Genomic DNA, 22,318 nt, shown 5'->3' with positions numbered 1-22,318 from the left:
GAAGGGTTATTTTGCTGCTTCTTTTTTTTTTTTTTTTTTTTTTTTATGTGCAGAGACTAGGATGCTCTGGGGAAGATGTGAAATCAACGTATACATAAGTAACACTCCACAAAGAGCCACTCCTTCAAGCTTGGTAGGAATAAAAAAAAAAAAAACTGTACATCTCTATGATAGATAAAGAAACTTATATTTCACAAATGGGGAACCTGGAGGACTTGGGAAAAAAGTGAAATATCATGTCACATGGGGAATCAGAGTGCCTTCCCCTCTATATGCATGCATTGTGATGGAGACATCTCAGTTGGTGAAGGATTGGAAGGGTGGACCTTCAAGCACCCAGTCCCCTCATGCCTATGGCAAACAGGGATACTTGAGAACCTCCTTCAAATTACTAAGCAGTTACCCCTGAACTGCAAAGGGAGACAGCTAACTCAACATATCAAACTAGTTTTTTGAGTTCTAACACCAAAGATTAATTTTGCCCATTTTTGAGCTCCGTATAAATGGAATCACACATAATACATTTTTGGGGGGTCCAGCCTCTTTTGCTCAATGTAATGTCTGTGATTCATCCATGTTGTTGTGTGTATCAACAGCATGTTCTGCCAGGCACAGTGGCTCACAGCTGTAATCCTAGCACTTTGGGAGGCTGAGGTGGGAGGACTGCTTGAGCTCAGGAGTTTGAGACCAGCCTGGACAACATAGTGAGAACTTGTCTCTACAAAAATAAAAGAATTAGCTGGGCGTGGTGGAAAGCACCTGTGGTCCCAGATACTAAGGAGCCTGAGATGAGGGGATTGCTTGAGCCTGGAAGGTTGAGGCTGCAGTGAGCTGTGACTGTGCCACTGCACTCCAGCCTGGGTGACAGAGTGAGACTCTGTCTCAAAACAAAAGTGTGTTATTATTACTGTACCACGTTCCACTGAATGAATAAACCAAGATTTATTTCTCATTCTTCTGTTGTTGAACTTCTGGCTTGTTTCCAGTTTTGTATTACTTTGAATAGATCCATTATGCACTAGTTTTCCTTGGGCATACACTTAGGGGGGCTATTGCTGGATCATAGTATAGGCCTATATGTAGTTTTAGATGATAAAGTATCCACTAGGCTGTTCGGTTATACCAAGGAGAAGAAAATCCCAAACAATAAAACAAGCAATCAAAAGCAAAAATATCTTAAGACAAAAAAGTCATTTTCCTTGACACAAAATAATCCAATTGCCAGTGCAGATAGGATTTGCATTTTGAAACTCATCCATCTCAAGCTACATGCTGCATATTTGAACTTGTCTGCAGGCTAGATTCAGCACATAGGGTGTCCGAAACATGTTTTTTCCCCCCAGAAAATCAGGTCATTTGATGTTTACCTATTTTTGTTTTTTAATAAACTAATGTTTAAAAATTAGGAGGTTTTAAATTAGAAAACTCTAGCTTTCAAGTTTCCAGTTTCCTTTAAAAAAAAACAGAATATCTGGCCCACATTCCCATAGAGCAATTACAGATTGGAGATAGGTAGTAGCCATTGCATTTACACAGGCCTACGTTTCCCTCTTTGCAAACTTCTCACCTCCTGCCAATTTTCCCTTACACCGTGCGGTCTCCATAGGCATGAGAACCCTGCTCTACCCTTTGACCAGTTAATCAAAGTCATTCACATTTCTCTCTATATATAAAGTATAGAGACTTGGCAGTTCCAAAGATGAAAGTGTTCTGAACAGTTACAAATTTGTCTTTGTGCATGTCAAACTTTGAAATGTGTGAAAATCTTCCTGAAATGTACCACTTACTATCATGTTTCTAAAAAAATGACTAAATAAGAGGGACAGCTCAGTACATGTTGAATGTGTGTGTTCCATAAATAAGGAATGTGTGGAGAGGGGACCAGCTGAGTTTGCCTCTGACTAGAGAAACGTCACTCAGGATCTAGGCCCACAGGCCCAGTCTTCTGATCAATACCTGTTAACCATGTGAAAAAGATACTGAACAAGGGATAAGAATACCCCTCTGATTCATTCAATTAAAGACTTCCTGGACCAAACTCAATGCCATTATAATTGGTACACTGGGCAATTGCTAATTGCGCTAAGTCATTTTCAGGCAAGTAGACAGACAAAGTTATTTCATTTTTGGTAGTATGCAGTCTAGGTAATTTAAAGGATCCCTATGCTAAAATGCAAATATATCCTGGATACATTTATAAAAAGATCAATTTTGATGGTCTGGCATGGTAGCTCATATCTGTAATCCCAACACTTCGGGAGGCTGAGGCAGGACGATCACTTAAGTCCAGGAGCTCCAGAGCAGCCAGTGCAACATAGCAAGACCTCATCTTTACTAAAAATATAGAAAAATTAGTCAGGTGTGGTGACCTGCACCTGTAGTCACAGACACTTGGGAAGTTGAGATAGGAGGACTGCTTGAGCCCAGGAGCTTAAGGCTGCTGTAAACTATGATTGTTTCACTGCACTCCAGCCTGCACAACAGAGAGAGACCCTGTCTCAAAAAAAAATTTTAAAGAAGTAATACATTATGCTAGGCTCAGTAGTTAGTTAACGAAATATTTGAGCTTCCTTCCACTTTTGCTCACAAAAATAAATGTTAGAGAAATAACACCAGAGAAACGATTTAGGAATTAAACTAAAGAAAATGACTGGGTAGCTCTAAAGGAATATGACGATAACAACACTGCTGTAAAGACAAAGCCTAGGCCCTGGGCAATGGGAGGCAGAGCAACCAAGCCTGAGAGTCAGCCCCTCCCTAGCATGGAATCCCAGAAGACAGCCAATATTCCTGACTCCTAGAGAACACAAAGCAATACTCTCCATGGGGAAACATGGAGAGTATTGGTCACCCAGAGCCCCAGGTGACCAAATAACAATCAACTGACTGTACATCATGTATTAGAATTCGCAGGTAGATATGCAATAACGATGTGTAAAATGTACAAAAAATTAAAAATGGAATAAACATGAAACGTGAACACGAGCTGACTGTCACAGTTCCTTTGCCATCTCTGAACCGACTTAGATGTGGAAACCTGGAAAGGGTCCATGAAATTCCATGGTTTATAACCCTTCAGTTGTTTTCCCGTTATCCAAACTGCAGATCTATTAGCTGCCCAATTATTTTGTCCCAAAGATTTCCAGGATCTCTTAGCCACTGTTAGATTCCTGTGGCTCAAGGCACCCTGACTGCTACTTCAATTTTGCTACGCATTATAAGTAGTTAAGGCCACCTTAACTCTAACAGTAAGCACTGCTACTTAGCCTCTGTTGTTCTGGGCCCCATGATCCAAGCAATATTAGGAAGATCAACTCCTGGACAGCTTCTTCAAATGTCAACCCCAGCCCATAGATGGCAGCCTTTTCAGACCAGCTTCTCAAATGTGTCAGCACTCCTCTTCAGGATCCCTTACTGTCTTTGTGAAGGGAGTATCCTCTGGGTCTTCTTCGTTAGAAATAGTCAAGTGATAGGTTTGAAGATTGGACCTAAAACCTTTTTAACATGCATTCTAACATCCGTCCTCTCTGAGCTATCGGACCCTTTATTGAGACTGTTAAAGAACTGTGGCATTTCCTCATTTGCTATAGGCCATCAGAGCATACAGGATTTGAAGAACCATCCCAGAAAACTATCGGGATCAGCTCCAAGTGTCCTTGACAAACAACCGAATCTTGACTTATGAGTGAGTGCCTCTATATCAATGAATACCCTCTGATCTAGCATTATACTGTATGGTAAATGCACCGGATAACAATTACTTAAGCATATCCTAAGAATGACCCTGTATATGCACCTGAATGCAGTTGGGAATTCTGAGCTAGGGAATCCAGGAGTGGCCAACCCAGAGAGCTATTTCTTTCCTATGAGGAACATCTGGGCCCCATCCTGTCCTGTGGAATGTGGGCTGTACAGGGGTTTGAGGCCCTGTGTGTGGGGTTAAAAGGTTTCCAGGTAGAGGTTATTAGGGGAGGGGGCTAAGTGAACATGCTATATAAACTGCATGCTTTTTGCAAGTGGTTGTGGTTCTCCTTTCCAGCTCACCACCACAGGACTCTCTCCCCTGTATGTAAGCCCTTCATGAGACCCCATGTCTTGTTTACTGGCTCTGGGTCTCTTCTTCTGCCTCTTGAACCTGGTGCCATCCCCACTGAAATCAATAGGAGTTCAGCACAACGTATATCCTCCTCTCCACTCTAATACACTTAAGGTCCAGTCCCAGGTGGGTTTCAAGGTACTTCAATTGTTCAGTGGGAGGCTATTTCCCCCTGGAGGTGGCCGGTACTTCTCCGCTGAGTCTACACTCTAGTTATCAGCATGGAGACAATGAGCAGTGGCAGAGAAAGATCTTAAGGCATGCAAGAACAATTTCATAAGACACCTGCTTCAGGTGAGATTCCTACACAACTGTTGGGCAAGGAAAGCTGTTCTTCTCTGTCAGAAAAAGAAGGATGACTCCTGTCTTCCAGGGTGGTTTAAGGGAATTTAGGGGTTTAAGGTCCTCAAGCTCATCCATCCAAATGAACTCATCCCACTTCTCCTTATTCCGATCATGGCCCTGAGTTTGAAATAGGAGATTTTACAAAGCTGTGTATCCTGTCTCCTTGGCAGCCCTACCAGCCTTATAGTCAGATCCTGGGCCTGGGTTACATCACAGTCTGCCCTGCAGTGACCAGAGATTATTCTCCTTTAAAGTAGCCATAGATGCCCTCTGGCTTTCAGAGCGTGCCTTAAGTAGGCAATGAACCATCCTCAGCTTAACATTTTCTTTCCGCAGGTCAAAAGTAGCCATCTACTTCACAATCTGCATAATTATCAGTGCTTTAATAGCCACTGTGTGTTGCAGCTACTAGGTCTCCTAACACCTGACCTTCCACTTAAGCCATATCCCAATTTACTACAGATGAGAGTTTAAGTAATTTTAATGCTGCTGCCTGCTAGGGTTTATTTTCATCCCAATTTACCACTAAATATATGATCCCTATTGCTTTCAGACACGTCAGTAATCAAATTCCAAAATCCTATCAGTAGGGTATCTTGTCTGTAACTACTTGTTTTAGTTCAGTTTCCCTAGGACACTGAACCTGAGACATGCATTAAGTGCTGAGGTTTTAATTGGAATATGCAATCCAAAGGTGGGAAAGAGAAGAGATAGGAAATGAAGCAGGGAAGGGTGAGCAGCAAGACAAAGTGAGATGTTACTGCTGTGACTACTGCATTACCATGAAGAAATAGAGCCAGTGGTTCAGCAATGCATCTGCCATGTGACATGCGACACTTCTAAACATGCTGGACGGAGACATGCTGTACAGGCCTTGAGAGAGAGAGTTCATCAGAGAGAGAAATGGAAACGGAATTTACCTGCCTGGCTATCTTCTCTTTCCCACAGGAGCAAGATGCTCTCAACCAGGTACAATCTTGCACCTAGGGAAACATTCGGCAAGAGGTAGTTTTATGTCTAGAGGCATTTTTTATTTTCACTACTTGGGGGTGCTATTGGCACCTAGTGGGTAAAGGCCAAGGGTGCTGCTAAATGTGCTGCAAGGCACAGGACAGTATTCCATGAGAATTACGCAGTCCAAAATGCCATCACTGCTGCCGTTGAGAGACCCTAATCTAAGTGCTGGAAAAATCAAGAAAATCTAAAGAGATAAATTAGATGTGTCTAATTAAAAAAAAAAAACAAAAACAAAAAACGAGAAAAGATGAAAGATATGGAAGGCATTTCACAGAAGACAACACACACAGGGAAAACTAAACACGAAAAGATGCCGAACCTCATTAGTTACCAGGGAATATCAAATCACAGCAAGATTCCATTTCACACTCAATTGATTGGCAAAAATTAAGATATCAAGAACACCAGGCATGAAGAGAATGGTGTTCAAAGGGAATAGTCATATACTACTTGTTGGGAGTGTAAATTGGTACCAATTCTGTGGGAAAGAGTTTAATATGTATTATGTTGTAAAATTGATCATTTGTGTATTTAAGGTGACCACTTACACCATTTTGATCGAGACTGTCCCGGTTTTAGCACCGAAAATCTTACATCCTGGAAAACTCCTCAGTTCCAGGCAAACCGAGATGGTTGGTTACCTATACATCTTATATCCTAGGAATCCACTTCTACATGTACTTCCCTGAAACACTCTTGCACAGGCACCAGGAGAGATACAAAAATGATCATAGTACCATTTTTCATAATAGCAGATAATGGAAACAACAGAAATATCAATCTATAAAAGAACAGAAAAATAGACTGTGATATATTAACACAATGTAGTATTACTTAGCTGTGAAAATGAACTACGAAATTTCTATTCTGCCTCTGAGGAGCTTGAGATGCTAATGTTAGCCTGTTATACTTCACAGTAAAATCTGCTGCACCTGGTGACTTGGGCGAGCTCCACACTTGCAACACAGACCCAGGAGTATAATGAAAGTGGCTTTGGAAAACTGTAGAATAGAGCTGTTATTCAATTTACACAACTCAGTCTCAGAGTGGAGAAATCCATGAATTGAAAATTACCATCTCACACACACACCCCAGTGGAAACACACACATGCACAAATCTCTATATAAATATATCTCTGACATCAACCGTCTTCACAGAGACTTGGCCTTATGAGAATCTAGAGCCTTGGAATTTGCTTGTGACCATAAGCCAAACTCTTCATTAGTTTTCACAAAAACCTACTCACTATTCTTAACATGCTTATAAAAGTTGTCCCATAGAAAGAGTTTCTATCATGCAATCTACATCATCACAATAGCTCCGTGAAGCCTCGAACACAGTCAAATGCTAAAAAGTTATTTCCTTCAGGCCTGCTTTCAACCACATTGTTTTCTTCAATCACTTATAAAGGTATTTCCTCCCTCCTCTTTTCTTGTTGAAATAAACACACATTCTACAACCCCCTTTTTTTTGAGACAGGGTGTGTTGCTCTGTCTCACAGGCTGGAGTGCACTGGTGCAATCTTGGCTCACTGAAACCTCTGCCTCCCAGGTTCAAGGGATCCTCCCACCTCAGCCTCCCCAGTAGCTGGAACCACAGGTGCATGCCATCCTGCCCGGCTAAATTTTTTTTTAGATGGGGTTTCGCCATGTTGTCCAGGCTGATCTTGAACTCTTAAGCTCAAGCCATCCACCTGCCTCAGCCTCCCAAAGTGCTGTGATTACAGGTGTAAGCCACCAAGGCCAACCTACACATTTTTTTCTAAGATATAATCTTAACAATTTTGGTAACCCTGTTACCACAACAGTCTGTACAATCAACCATTCATTCATCCATTGACCTAACTTTGTTCATCTTCCCATTTGCCTATCACTTTTTCATAAACATTTTATTCTGTCTGCAAGTTAACTTTTATTTTCCTGAATTCTGGTACATTTTACAGATTTCTTGTCTTTAATCCTCTTCTCTCTCCCTCACCATTAGATGCCTTAATTCCCAAGTAACCTGACAGCATTGTGGAACACTACGTTCCTGTGTCTTTAAATACAAACTATCCTGCTCCCTTCCCTTCCCTTCCCTTCCCTTCCCTTCCCTTCCCTTCCCTTCCCTTCCCTTCCCTTCCCTTCCCTTCCCTTCCCTTCCCTTCCCTTCCCTTCCCTTCCCTTCCCTTCCCTCCCCTCCCCTCCCCTCCCCTCCCCTTCCCTTCCCTCCCCTCCCTTCCCTCTTTTCTTTTGAGATAGGGTCTTGTTCTGTTGTCTAGGCTGGAGTGCAGTGGTACGATCACAGCTTACTTCCTAGGCCCAAGTGATCCTCCCACCTCAGCCTCCCACCTCTCTGCTGGGATCACAGGCGGTGCCACCATGCTCAGCTAATTTACTTTATTTTTTTTGTAGAGATAGGGTCTATATTGCCCATGCTGGTCTCAAACTCCTGGGCTCAAGTGATCCTTCTACCTCAGCCTCTTAAAGTGCTGGGATTATAGGCATGAGCCATGGTGCCCAGCCCCTTCTTGCTTTAAATTCTCTTCCTATCTTACTTGGTTAGGGAATGCCTACTTACTCTGTAATCTTTTATCCAGATGTTTTCTTCCTGGTAGACTGTTTGCAGTCTAGTTCTTCCCCTTCCTTTATCAATGTCCTTTTGCAATGTGACTTTGAACCTCTAACCAGGAAGTAGAGTCTATTTCCACATCCCTTAAATCTGAGCTGGCCTGTGAATTTCTTTGGTCTATATGTTGTAGAAGTGATTGTTCTGAGGCCAGGACTTGAGCAGCCTTGCACACTTATACTTATTCTCTTGAATGAGTGATCCACATAGCTCAGCTGCCATTGAATAACTCTTGGTTAGCCTGCTGGAGAAGTAAGTTTCCCTAGCCACATCCAGTCAATCACCAGACATGGGAGTGAATTCAGCCCCAGCCAACCTGTCAGCAGACTACAGAGCAAACCTAGCTAAGATCAGCCAAGCTTAGTCCAAGTCAGTAGAAGTCCCCAGCTTACCCACAGGCTCATGATCAATAACACATGCTTATTATTTTAAGTCATTGAGTTATAGGGCTATTTGTTATACAGCAACAAGTGATACTCTCTTTCCTGATCATGTTCAATAGCTACAACATACTTCTAGTACAGCTCTTATAATACTACAGTTTTTTTTTTTTTTTTTTTTTTTTTTTTTTTGTCTTTCTCTTTCATTAACACAGAACTCCTTGGGAACAAGGACAATTTTTGTTTTGTATCTCAGAATCTAAATAGTGCCTGCTGACTTTTTAATAGATGAGTGTCAGAAAAATATCAACGATTAATTAGTTAATTAAGGATTATAATGTTGCCTAAGCCAAGGGACTCTTTAGGAGGCAGACAAACCTAGGTTTGAATCCCAACTGTATTTCCTATGTTACTTCAGACAATTTGGTTAACCTTGATAAGCCTTGTGTGGTCATCTCTAAATTAAAGACTGGAATAATATACATCCTGCAAGACTGTGATATTATATAGATATATAATCATGCATAAATATCTCCATCTGACACAGAGTGGATATCCAACAGATAAGAATTAAATGATAAAATGCATGTAAAGCATTTAATATAGGACTTGGCTTCTAGTTGCTCAAAAAATGATAGCTCTATTCATATGATCATGATCATCACCATCATCTTTGTTGTCACTTCTTCTAGCAGAAACTGTAGGTGCTCTGTTTTCATCTCATTGGCAGTTATTATTGTTGTGCGAGTTGACCTGATGGTGACTTTCAATAGCAAACATCTGGGACTCTGCCTGAGGGCTTCCTCTGGCTGCTAGAGTTTTCTTGGTCTACACGTATGGTAAGTTACAAATACCAGGGAGTTAACACTCCATACCTCCACCTAAGGGAGCAGCCCTTAGGTGAGACAGATGGGAGAATATAGCTAAATACCCTAATTTCCATGCCCTTGGTTGGGATAAATCCAAGTTATGTTCTGTGCTGTATCCCAAAGTTATCTAATGTGATTATACCCCTCTTGATCACAGAAATGATAAGGCACCTTTTTTGTCTTCCTTCTTTCCTCTGTCTCACATCTGCACTACCCTACAAATGTATGCTGGCATCACCTCCGATTAAACACCACTCCATTTTTTTTTGTTTCACTCTCTGCTTCTGGACAAATCAACCTAAGGCACCATTACTCTTTCTAGTTTATGTTAGTCTTGTTGCTTCAGAATCCAATCATTTCTTAAGGAACTTCGACTTCCATTTGAAAGGCCTAGCCTCTTAATGATCTCTCCAGCTAATCAAAGAATTTTATCTAGTCCAGTGGATGACAAGACTAATCACAGAATGGGTTATGTCACATTTAGGTCTTCTGTTTTCATCCTGGCTCAATTCTCTAAGTATATGAGAAGAGGGTTAACTTGTACACCGTGGGTAGCTCTTTGCATATCTTGATGGGCACCTGGAAACATGGTATTCATTTTGGCCAAGTCAGAGGTAAAATGTACTAGCTAGTGGTGTATAAGGTGCTGTGAAAAGTCTAAAACCCCACCAGCATCCTGTACCAGTTTGTCTATGCCGTTTATCAAAACTGTACTGATTGATGGTTTGCACCTGTTTACTTGTTAACAAAGCTTGCTTTTAGCTACCTGAGCTGTGTGGTAAAAAATACCCCTCAGTAAGCTTGAGCCTTGGCTCTCCTGTGAACTCGTAGGGTCTCACGAGACTTTTTAATTATCCAGCACTGTATAATTGCTGCATTGGGGTTGTTTTCTAATGACCAAAAGCTTTACAGAAGGATCTGGGGTGGAGGAAGGAAGAATTCCTGCACCATACAAGTTTAGAACCATTTCAGACAGTTATGAATATTGGAAAGCAAGCTGCACTTTGCTGAGATCTTAAAATACTGTTCAGTTGAACTATCAAGAATAACTCTTCTGAGCACAGACTTTAGGGTTGTCCACCCTCCAACAGTAGATGTTGGTTTCTTACAAATTTGGACCTACAAGGTCATTGCATACATTTCTTTTCCTCCCTTCCCTCCCCTATGGACATTGCACAATGGTTACATAATCCAAGATGTGAAACCCTCACTGCACAGAGGATACGTTTCTCTGGTAACCATTGCTTAAATCCATATATTCTCATCTTTTTAAAGCACCAATTTGAAGTTGGATTTTAATTTTCCCTTCAACATTCCATCTATGAATAACTCAGTATGAAAGTTTTAGTCTTGAAGTTATGCTTGACTGACCTAAGCCACTAGTCCTCAAAAAACTCTTGTTTCTCATCTAGAAGGACACCCTTCCCACAGGCTGCCTCTCAGTGTCTTGAGCAACAATGTTCTTAGAAGTCAGGAGCCATCCAGGAAGCAGGAGAAGAGCTACAAACATATCTGGAATGCTCAAGTCTCTGAGTGTTCCAAGATAACCCGCCTGGAATATGAGATTTCAGGGCAGAACTTTCTTTATTTTCACAATTTGACGTCAACACCCTCTAAGTTTCAGAAGCAGGCCACAGACATATACATCATAAACAGTTCTTTGAAATAGTGGAATAAATTACAATCTGACTGTTGTATATTAAAACACAAATAGCATACCCTGCATATGGAAATTAGAATTATATTTGGAGATTCATAAGGAGCTTGGGTGGTCATCTATGCCCAAATATCTTTCAAATTCATCCATCTCCAATGCCACATCCCTAAGTCAAGTCAGCAGTATCTTTTATGTGGGTAAGAGCACCCTGTTTTCAGCTCCTGCAACCCCCTTTCATACTAGTTGGCTATAATAAAGAAGAATGGCCTTTAAAAAATATAAATTCTTTCATTCACCTGCTAATGACTCTCCAATAACTTCCATCTTTATTAAAATAAAATGAAGACACTTTCCCACATCTAAACAGCTCTCCAGCTTCATCTCCTACATTCTGCTTCTCCAAAGCCCCTCTCTTAAAGTGATACTGGCCTGGTTTCTAAACCTTGAATATATCCACATGGATCCTGGTTCATGACACATGGAAGGTATGATCTTCAAACCCTACTCAGCTGGATTTTTTCTATCACTCAATTCTCAGCTCAAATTCTCTAAGTGTTCTGCTCTGACACTCAAACTAAAGTAGTCCCTCATCCATTATCTCATTAACCTGCTTATCGTGTTCATAAACATTATCAATGGTTGTCAGTTTCCTTTTCATTTATTTACTTACCCTTTCCACTGGAATGTCAGCTTCTGCAAGGTCATAAGCTTGCCCTTTTAGTTTCCAGTGCCTACAATAGTTTGCAGGCCTATAGCAGTCACCCAGAGAATTTTGTTGAATCAATACATGCATGTTTCTGTGTTTTTAGTACTGTTTAATTTAAAATACATTTTAAAAGGACAAAACCATAAGGTAATTTATTCCCCTACCTTTATATGATGGCTGTGGATGAATTAAAGACTCCAGAGTAGTGTGGCTATTTCTATTCTGCAGCTTTTCGTTGGTGCTTGTCAGTCTTCTTCATTTTTTCTCAGTGTTCATTTTGGCAAGAGGTGGAAGCATTTCACCACAATATATTTCTGTAACAATATAGTACCAAAATGACTCAGAACCCCACTAACATTATGCTGTGCTTAAAAATAAACAAAACATACAGCCACATTTACTTTACATTCTCCCACATGCAGTGCATTCTTTTTTACTGTTTCTGTCATTTTCTCAGGCATGCAGCTACGGATCTGTATATTATTACCTGGACACCTCAGGGAGGATTAGACTCCTCTTAGTACCTTGGCTGCATCTGTACCACAGCATTTTCTCCACTATGAATAATTATTCTATCACAAATCCATCTCTCCAATAGATGGTGAACGTTGTTTGCTCCCTGAATCTCTGGGGCCTAGCCCACTAACTGGTAATCATACATTTTCAATACAGTCAATTCTTGATATTTGCAGTAGTTATGATTATGAAGTCACCACAACACTAAGTTAGCAAATACTGAAGCATTGTTCCTAGGAGAAATAGAGGGTTAGGTTTCTGCAAGTCTCTGGCTCCAATATTTTTGTCAAATAATCAATACATAAGTCTATTTTATGTGTGTCAGTGTGTATACATATTGTTGATTTATTAAGATGGAACTCACAATCAACAGCACTGTAGCTCATGCCTCAACAAAGATTTTCTAACACATGTGTTTTCTCCATAAGGCATGTGACAGCCTATTGTGCTTAGGAATGTGAGACAGCATGTCAGCCCCACACTATGGGGCCATTTCAAACCATGGAATCACCAACATTAAGCACAAAAATGTAAAAGCTATGAGAAGGTGAATCTGTAAATATGAAATCACAAATAATGAGAATCAACTATATACATATTGGCTGAATCACAGTTATATGAGGATTATATAAATTCGCAACCTTGTTTATGGTTCTGCATACCCCTGCCATTTAAATGAGTAAATAATAAGTATTATAGTTAGGGTAGAAAGGGACTACATACAGATTTTATATTCTTCATGAAAGACCCAGGAACTGAAAGCAAATATTATTTCTTATATTCTCTGCTGTCCTATTAAAAACACAAATTCTAGCAATCCTATCAAAATATTAATAACATTATTTGCAGAAATAGAAAAAGAAATACTAAAATTCATGCAGAAACACAAAAGACTCCAAACAACTAAAGCAATCCTGAGCATAAAGAATAAAACTGGAGGCATTCAAGCACTTGATTTCAGATTATACTACAAAGTTACAGTAACCAAACCAACATGGTACTGGCATGAAAACAGACATGCCAATGAATAGAACAGAATAAAAGTCATGGAAATAAATCCACACACTTACAGGCAACTAATTTTGACAAAGGCTTCTCAAACATACATTGGGGAAAGGATAGTCTCTTTAATAAATGATGCTAGGAAAACTGGATATACATATACAGAAAAATGAAACTAGACCCTTCTCTCTCACTATATGCAAAAATCAACTTAAAAGTGATTAAAGACTTAAATGTAAAACCTAAACTATGAAACTACTAGAAGAAAACATTGAAGAAACATCATAAGACATTGGTCTAGGCAAAGATTTTTGGGGTAAGACCTCAAAAGAACAGGCAACAAAAACAAAAGTAGACAAATGGGATTACATCAAGCTAAAAATCTTCTGAACAGCAAAGGAAACAATTGACAAAGTGAAGAGACAATCTACAGTATGGGACAAAATATTTGCAAACCATCCAAATAATAATAATCCAATTAAAAAAGGACAAAAGACCCAAATAGACATTTCTCAAAAGAAGACATACAAATGTCCAAGAGGCATTTGAAAAAATGCTCAACATCACTAATCATCAGGGAAATGCAAATCAAAACCACAATGAGATATTATCTCAATCCAGTTAAATGGCTATTATCAAAAAGAAAAAAAAGTAACAAATGCTGGCAAGGATGCAGAGAGAGGGAAATTCTTGTATGCTGTTGGTGGGAATGTAAAGTAATACAGCCATTATGGAAAACAGCATGGAGGTTTCTCAAAAAACTAAAAATAGAACTACCATACAATCCAGCAATCTCACTGCTGAGTATATATCAAAAGAAAGGAAATCAATGTATTGAATAGATATCTATCTCCATATCCATGTTTATTTCAGTGCTATTCATAATAGCCAAGATATGGAATCAACCTAAGTTTCCATCACTGAAAGAATGGATAAAGAAAATATGGTATATGTATACATTTAAATACTATTCAACTATAAAAAGAAATTAAATTCTGTCATTGGCAGCAATATGGATGGAACTGCAGGTTATTATGTTAAGTGAAACAAGCCAGGCAAAGAAAATGTTCTTACTCACACATGGGAGCTAAAAAAATGTAGACCTCATGGAGGTAGATGGTAGAATTATGATTTCCAGAGACTGGAAAGGAAAGTAGGGAGCAAGAGAAAGGAGAAGAAGTTGATTAAAGAGTATAAAAATACAGTTAGATAGAAGAGATAAGTTCTAATATTTGGGAGTGCCGTAGGAAAATTACAGTTAACAGTAATTTACTGTATATTTCAAAATAACTAGAAGAGAAGAATTGTAATGTTCCCAATACAAAGATAAATGTTTGAGGTGATGGATATCTCAATTACCTTGAGTTTATTTTCACATTGTATACACATATCAAAACATCACATATATCCCCAAAATATGTACAATTATGACATATCTATAAAAAAATGAAATTCCAGAGCCCAGGTATTTTCTTCTGCATGATATTAATTATTGCTCCTCCAATTTTCAGACAAGTTCAAAGAAAATTTCCCTGAAAATAATTATAGGTTAATAGTTTGCCTTGTCCATTATAGGTCAACCTAAATTCCTACAAAATTGCTCCATTTTTCTCTTTGGATAAGAATAAGAAATACCAGCTTTTATTTCATTATATACACCAGTTAACTGCAAGTACAGAAGGTCCATACTTAGTTCCTTGTATTTTCTGTAAAAATGCAAGTACTCTGTGAGAGGTACAATGGAGGGATCACACTTTACATGTCTGTTTTCCAGTGCATTTGAAAAATGTTTAAGGCCCCCTTAGAAATATTTTCCAATTTAGTTTATTTCTCAGTATTTTAAAATAATTAACTTTAACATTGAGTTACTTGTAGTTCATAGAAAGTAATTTGTTGCTAAAATTATCTTCTCAAAACCATGCTCTGTGTTTTAAACTATTATCTCTAGGATCTGTACGGCTTAGTAAAAAGCAATGCCTTACACAGACAACAAGAAATTCTAGAAGGATGGTTCAGACAACTGCTTTTAAATTAATTCAAAATAGGCTAAAATACAAGTAGATGTAATTTCTTTTATGTATCTTCCAATACCCCATTCAAATAGTTTAGAGTATCAGCAGACAAGTCACCTTGTCAAGGAATGCAATTTTAAAATTGATATAATCGTGTGGGTCTACTGCATAATAATAAGATAATTCAACATATTTGACAGAAGCCATACTTTGATCCAGAAAAATAAAACTAAATGCATTTTGTAAATTTCTGTATTTTGTTAGCATCATTATATTACATTTTCTATATAACCATTTTGAGTTTATTTTCTAAGAATTCGTACTACTTTTAATTTTCTATTTACACTACAAATAGCCAAATTAATCAAAGAAATATTAGATATCATAAAATTACGTTAAGACATTCTCAAATCATCACTAAAACTCTCCTCTCATATTTCTTCCTCTTAAAACATGCCATTAAGAAGCCCTTACCCATATACCTCTGCTAAAGCCATATTACCATTACTGACTTTTAAAAAGCAATCTGGGGTCTGGGTGGCTCACCCTGTAATCCCAGCACTTTGGAAGGCAGCGGCAAGCTGATCACTTGAGCTCATGAATTTGAGACCAGCCTGAGTAACATGGCAAAACCCCACCTCCACAAAAAATACAAAAATGAGCTGGGTGTGGTGGTGCACGCCTGTAGTCTCAGCTACTTGGGAGGGCTGGGGTAGGGGGATGGCTTGAGCCTGGGAGGTAGAGGTTGCAGTGAGCTGAGATTACACCACTGTACTCCAGCCTGGGTGACAGAGCCAGACCTTATCTCAAAAAAAAAAAAAAAAAAAAAAAAATCTGAATGCAGAATATTAGTAGACTATGTTCAGATAACAGCTATACCATTCTGAACATGTTGATAATGCACATTTTAACAAAAGGTACAGATGTCAATTAAATTTAGTATTTGCATTTCCAACCTTCAAGAGGAAGGAGTTGGCTTTGTATCCACAGACTGGCTCCAACTTTTACTAGCTGCACGATTTGAGGCAATTTATTATTCCCTGAGATTATTTACTCATCTGAAAGATGGAGATGAATACCATTTTCTATAAAATAGCCTACACAGAGTACCTGGCCAATAATGAATAGTAAAAAAATTTAGTGTGTATTTTTTACCAAGTAGAAAACCACTCCAAGCAGCATTTTAGTCACTGAATTTAGCTCTTCAAGCCAAAAATCAGTGGCCTGATATCTGTGAATAATTTGAAAAAGAAACAAGCAAACAATCCTAAATGTCCTAGCTAACCCACATTTTGACTTACATGTAAGATAAGCATCTCTATGGTTAGATGTGTGTGTGTGTTATAAAAAGGGGTACACCCATCAGAGAAGCGTAACTAAGCTTTCACATAAGTTTATGCCACCTTGTTTTTGTTTTCTTGTTTTGTTTTGTTTTTGAGACCAAGGAACAAGTCTCACTCTGTTGCTCAGGCTGGAGTGCAGTGGCACCATTTTGGCTCACTGCAACCTCTACCTCTCAGGTTCAAGTGATTCTCCTGCCTCAGACTCCCTGAGTAGCTGGGATTACAGGTGCCTGCCACCATGCTTGGCTAATTTTTGTATTTTTAGTAGAGACAGGGTTTCACCATGTTGGCCAGGCTGGTCTCGAACTCCTTACCTCAGGTGATACACCTGCCTCGGCCTCCCAAAGTGCTGGGATTACAGGCCTGAGCCACTGTGCCTGGCCACCATTTTGTACTTTATTTACATAGATTCCCTGGACATTTTACTCCTATATTGGGGATGTTGGCCATCAGACGCTCATTCATAATATACATTCAAAACATATGGCATCCAACTCTGAGATATGAATATATTATTAGGCACATTGGTAAGTGACCAATATAAATAATATATTCATATCTCAAAGTTAATGAGCCTTCTTCTGTTTTATATACAATAGAACTTTAGAGTTTTAAAACTCTAAAATTTAAACTTTAAAATTTTTAAACTCTAAAATTCTATTGTATGTAAAACAGTAGGGTGGGGTGGAGCAAGATGGCTGAATAGGAACAGCTCCAGTCTCCAACTCCCAGCGTGAGCGACACAGAAGACCGGTGATTTCTGCATTTTCAACTGAGGTATTGGGTTCATCTCACTAGGGAGTGCTGGACAATCGGTGCTGGTCAGCTGCTGCAGACCGACCAGTGAGAGCTAAAGCAGGGCGAGGCATCGCCTCACCTGGGAACCTCAGGGGGGAAGGGAATTCCTTTTCCTAGCCAGGGGAACTGAGACACACAACACCTGGAAAATCGGGTAACTCCCACCCCAATACTGTGCTTTAAGCAAACAGGCACACCAGGAGATTATATCCCACACCTGGCTGGGAGGTTGCCACGCCCACGGAGCCTCCCTCATTGCTAGCACAGCAGTCTGCCATCTAACCGTAAGGCAGCAGCGAGGCTGGGGAAGGGGCACCCGCCATTGCTGAGGCTTAAGTAGGTAAACAAAGCCGCTGGGAAACTCGAACTGGGTGGAGCTCACAGCAGCTCAAGGGAACCTGCCTGTCTCTGTAGACTCCACCTCTGGGGACAGGGCACAGCTAAACAACAACAAAAGCAGCAGAAACCTCTGCAGACGCAAACAACTCTGTCTAACAGCTTTGAAGAGACCAGTGGATCTCCCAAAACGGAGGTTGAGATCTGAGAAGGGACAGACTGCCTGCTCAAGTGGGTCCCTGACCCCTGAGTAGCCTAACTGGGAGACATCCCCCACTAGGGGCAGTCTGACACCCCACACCTCACAGGGTGGAGTACACCCCTGAGAGGAAGCTTCCAAGCAAGAATCAGACAGGTACACTCGCTGTTCAGCAATATTCTATCTTCTGCAGCCTCTGCTGCTGATACCCAGGCAAACAGGGTCTGGAGTGAACCTCAAGCAATCTCCAACAGACTTACAGCTGAGAGTCCTGACTGTTAGAAGGAAAACTATCAAACAGGAAGGACACCTACACCAAAACCCCCCATCAGTATGTCACCATCATCAAAGACCAGAGGCAGATAAAACCACAAAGATGGGGGAAAGCAGGGCAGAAAAGCTGGAAACTCAAAAAATAAGAGTGCATCTCCCCCGGCAAAGGAGCGCAGCTCATCGCCAGCAACGGATCAAAACTAGACGGAGAATGACTTTGACAAGATGAGAGAAGAAGGCTTCAGTCCATCAAACTTCTCAGAGCTAAAGGAGGAATTACGTACCCAGCGCAAAGAAACTAAAAATCTTGAAAAAAAAGTGGAAGAATTGATAGCTAGAGTAATTAATGCCGAGAAGGTCATAAACGAAATGAAAGAGATGAAAACCATGACACGAGAAATACGTGACAAATGCACAAGCTTCAGAAACCGACTCAATCAACTGGAAGAAAGAGTATCAGCGATTGAGGATCAAATGAATGAAATGAAGCGAGAAGAGAAACCAAAAGAGAAAAGAAGAAAAAGAAATGAACAAAGCCTGCAAGAAGTATGGGATTATGTAAAAAGACCAAATCAACATCAGATCGGGGTGCCTGAAAGTGAGGGGGAAAATGGAACCAAGTTAGAAAACACTCTTCAGGATATCATCCAGGAGAACTTCCCCAACCTAGTAGGGCAGGCCAACATTCAAATCCAGGAAATACAGAGAACGCCACAGAGATACTCCTGGAGAAGAGCAACTCCAAGACACATAATTCCAGATTCACCAAAGTTGAAATGAAGGAAAAAATCTTCAGGGCAGCCAGAGAGAAAGGTCGGGTTACCCACAAAGGGAAGCCCATCAGACTAACAGCAGATCTCTCGGCAGAAACTCTACAAGCCAGAAGAGAGTGGGGGCCGATATTCAACATTCTTAAAGAAAAGAATTTTAAACCTAGAATTTCATATCCAGCCAAACTAAGTTTCAAAAGTGAAGGAGAAATAAAATCCTTTACAGATAAGCAAATGCTTAGAGATTTTGTCACCACTAGGCCTGCCTTACAAGAGACCCTGAAGGAAGCACTAAACATGGAAAGGAACATCCGGTACCAGCCATTGCAAAAACATGCCAAAGTGTAAAGACCATCGAGGCTAGGAAGAAACTGCATCAACTAACGAGCAAAACAACCAGTCAATATCATAATGGCAGAATCAAGTTCACACATAACAATATTAACCTTAAATGTAAATGGACTAAATGGTCCAATTAAAAGACACAGACTGGCAAACTGGATAAAGAGTCAAGACCCATCAGTCTGCTGTATTCAGGAGACCCACCTCACATGCAGAGACATACATAGGCTCAAAATAAAGGGATGGAGGAAGATCTACCAAGCAAATGGAGAACAAAAAAAAAGCAGGGATTGCAATACTAGTCTCTGTTAAAACAGACTTTAAACCATCAAAGATCAAAAGAGACAAAGAAGGCCATTACATAATGGTAAAGGGATCAATTCAACAGGAAGAGCTAACTATCCTAAATATATATGCACCCAATACAGGAGCACCCAGATTCATAAAGCAAGTCCTTAGAGACTTACAAAGAGACTTAGACTCCCATACAATAATAATGGGAGACTTCAACACTCCACTGTCAACATTAGATAGCTCAATGAGACAGAAAGTTAACAAGGATATCCAGGAATTGAACTCATCTCTGCAGCAAGCAGACCTAATAGACATCTATAGAACTCTCCACCCCAAATCAACAGAATATACATTCTTCTCAGCACCACATCACACTTATTCCAAAACTGACCACATAATTGGAAGTAAAGCATACCTCAGCAAATGTAGAAGAACAGAAATTATAACAAACTGTCTCTCAGACCACAGTGCAATCAAACTAGAACTCAGGACTAAGAAACTCAATCAAAACCGCTCAACTACATGGAAACTGAACAACCTGCTCCTGAATGACTACTGGGTACATAACGAAATGAAGGCAGAAATAAAGATGTTCTTTGAAACCAATGAGAACAAAGATACAACATACCAGAATCTCTGGGACACATTTAAAGCAGTGTGTAGAGGGAAATTTATAGCACTAAATGCCCACAAGCGAAAGCAGGAAAGATCTAAAATTGACACTCTAACATAACAATTAAAAGAACTAGAGAAGCAAGAGCAAACACATTCGAAAGCTAGCAGAAGGCAAGAAATAACTAAGATCAGAGCAGAACTGAAGGAGATAGAGACACAAAAAACCCTCCAAAAAATCAATGAATCCAGGAGTTGGTTTTTTGAAAAGATCAACAAAATTGACAGACCGCTAGCAAGACTAATAAAGAAGAAAAGAGAGAAGAACCAAATAGACGCAATAAAAAATGATAAAGGGAATATCACCACCGACCCCACAGAAATACAAACTACCATCAGAGAATACTGTAAACACCCCTACGCAAATAAACTAGAAAATCTAGAAGAAATGGATAATTTCCTGGACACTTACACTCTTCCAAGACTAAACCAGGAAGAAGTTGAATCCCTGAATAGACCAATAACAGGCTCTGAAATTGAGGCAATAATTAATAGCCTACCAACCAAAAAAAGTCCAGGACCAGATGGATTCACAGCTGAATTCTACCAGAGGTACAAGGAGGAGCTGGTACCATTCCTTCTGAAACTATTCCAATCAATAGAAAAAGAGGCAATCCTCCCTAACTCATTTTATGAGGCCAATATCATCCTGATACCAAAGCCTGGCAGAGACACAATAAAAAAAGAGAATTTTAGACCAATATCCCTGATGAACATCGATGCAAATATCCTCAATAAAATACTGGCAAACCGGATTCAGCAGCACATCAAAAAGCTTATCCACCATGGTCAAGTGGGCTTCATCCCTGGGATGCAAGGCTGGTTCAACATTCGCAAATCAATAAACATAATCCAGCATATAAACAGAACCAAAGACAAGAACCACATGATTATCTCAATAGATGCAGAAAAGGCTTTTGACAAAATTCAACAGCCCTTCATGCTAAAAACGCTCAATAAATTCGGTACTGATGGAACATACCTCAAAATAATAAGAGCTATTTATAACAAACCCACAGCCAATATCATACTGAATGGGCAAAAACTGGAAAAATTCCCTTTGAGAACTGGCACAAGACAGGGATGCCCTCTCTCACCACTCCTATTCAACATAGTGTTGGAAGTTCTGGCTAGGGCAATCAGGCAAGAGAAAGAAATCAAGGGTATTCAGTTAGGAAAAGAAGAAGTCAAATTGTCCCTGTTTGCAGATGACATGATTGTATATTTAGAAAACCCCATTGTCTTAGCCCAAAATCTCCTTAAGCTGATAAGCAACTTCAGCAAAGCCTCAGGATACAAAATTAATGTGCAAAAATCACAAGCATTCTTATATACCAGTAACAGACAAACAGAGAGCCAAATCATGAATGAACTTCCATTCACAATTGCTTCAAAGAGAATAAAATACCTAGGAATCCAACTTACAAGGGATGTAAAGGACCTCTTCAAGGAGAACTACAAACCACTGCTCAGTGAATTAAAAGAGGACACAAATGGAAGAACATACCATGCTCATGGATAGGAAGAATCAATATCATGAAAATGGCCATACTGCCCAAGGTTATTTATAGATTCAATGCCATCCCCATCAAGCTACCAATGACTTTCTTCACAGAATTGGGAAAAACTGCTTTAAAGTTCATATGGAACCAAAAAAGAGCCCGCATCTCCAAGACAATCCTAAGTCAAAAGAACAAAGCTGGAGGCATCACGCTACCTGATTTCAAACTATACTACAAGGCTACAGTAACCAAAACAGCATGGTACTGGTTCCAAAACAGAGATATAGACCAATGGAACAGAACAGAGCCCTCAGAAATAACACCACACATCTACAGCCATCTGATCTTTGACAAACCTGAGAGAAACAAGAAATGGGGAAAGGATTCCCTATTTAATAAATGGTGCTGGGAAAATTGGCTAGCCATAAGTAGAAAGCTGAAACTGGATCCTTTCCTTACTCCTTATACGAAAATTAATTCAAGATGGATTAGAGACTTAAATGTTAGACCTAATACCATAAAAACCCTAGAAGAAAACCTAGGTAGTACCATTCAGGACATAGGCATGGGCAAAGACTTCA

The 22,318-nt window shown here is 39.8% G+C and overlaps 1 protein-coding gene across 1 annotated transcript in view; it reads right to left on the bottom strand.

The window, feature by feature from the left end:
* The window catches only part of PAK5 (p21 (RAC1) activated kinase 5), a 316,275-nt gene that overhangs the window by 166,397 nt on the left and 127,560 nt on the right, over positions 1-22,318 (bottom strand). The window contains exon 2 of the mRNA XM_008018243.3: positions 11,843-11,992. The gene's annotated coding sequence lies outside the window, so the exon portion shown is untranslated. The remainder of the gene's footprint in view (positions 1-11,842; positions 11,993-22,318) is intronic.

This window comes from Chlorocebus sabaeus, chromosome 2, assembly GCF_047675955.1.
Source record: "Chlorocebus sabaeus isolate Y175 chromosome 2, mChlSab1.0.hap1, whole genome shotgun sequence".
Classification (NCBI taxonomy): domain Eukaryota; kingdom Metazoa; phylum Chordata; class Mammalia; order Primates; family Cercopithecidae; genus Chlorocebus; species Chlorocebus sabaeus.
Note: the sequence above shows the minus strand (reverse complement) of the source record. Positions and strands in the feature narration are given on the sequence as shown.